The sequence below is a fragment of the Coffea eugenioides genome, chromosome 8 (genome assembly GCF_003713205.1).
Source record: "Coffea eugenioides isolate CCC68of chromosome 8, Ceug_1.0, whole genome shotgun sequence".
NCBI lineage: Eukaryota > Viridiplantae > Streptophyta > Magnoliopsida > Gentianales > Rubiaceae > Coffea > Coffea eugenioides.
Genome location: NC_040042.1, coordinates 4,922,027 through 4,923,151, shown reverse-complemented (window position 1 = coordinate 4,923,151; position 1,125 = coordinate 4,922,027).

The window sequence follows — 1,125 nt, the reverse complement described above, 5'->3', positions numbered from 1 at the left end:
GTGTGGCCATATTGAAATGGCGGCGGAGTGCTAGGATTGCTTTTATTAAGCTAACAAAGATACAAGTATTTTTTAATTAGCTATTTTGGGAATGTTTTTGAAATATTTTATTGTAACAATTTATATGAAAATTTTATACTGTAGATTTTTTTGTGGTATTTTTGAAGGTATTTTTGGGATACATTTTGAAATATTTTTAAAATATAAAAATTTTTAGAGCATCTTATAAAAATTAACACTTCCATCCACCACTGCCACCACCCCCTTCCTCCTCCTCTTTGCTCCCTTTCTTTCTTCGTTCTCCTCCCTTTCTTTCCTTCTCTCCTTCCTTTCCCCAAGAGTTGCTAAAGTACTCATTTTCATGCAAATATTTAATGCCAAAATTTTTTAACTGAAAGGGTTGAAAAATTAATTTATTCTATTAAAAAGGCAAAATAGTATGAGTCATGCGGCACAAACCAACCTGATGCATTAAATGTGCATAAAAGAGAAGGAAATATCAAATCAATCGTCCTTCACATGTTACTCATGTTAGATTTTAGTCCATCATAATTAAGAACTAAGAACAGGGATATTGGTTTCTAACAAATAAAAATGCTTATTTTTTGTTTTGGTCACATTTTTGGTTAAATTTTAGCAGGTATAAGTCACGAACGCATCATATACTTGTGATATTAGTCCATTATTTATTTATTGTTTAAGGATAGTTGACAAATACTTGTGATTTGCACGTTGGAAAGTGATTGAAAATTTACAATAGTTGCCGGACAACTAACTTTCAATATTGAGTATGTGATTTACTCATGACTTATTTTGGTCAAAATAAAACTTGAATGGTGAAGGACAGGAATGTTTTTATTTATGAGATATTAAAATAGCTCATTTTAAATTTCAGGGACTAATATTTAAATATAAGGAACCAATGGTTTTGTTTTCCCAAGTTTCTAAGTAAGGCTTGCTTCTTAAGATTTTCGACATAATATGAGTTAATATGATTTTTGACATAATATGTGAGAGCAATCTATCCTTGACCACTTGCATTTCATAATTCTACTCAATTTGTTTCCTATAACTAAGTCTATATTCTCCTAACTAAGTTTACTATAACGATGTATGTGAAAAATA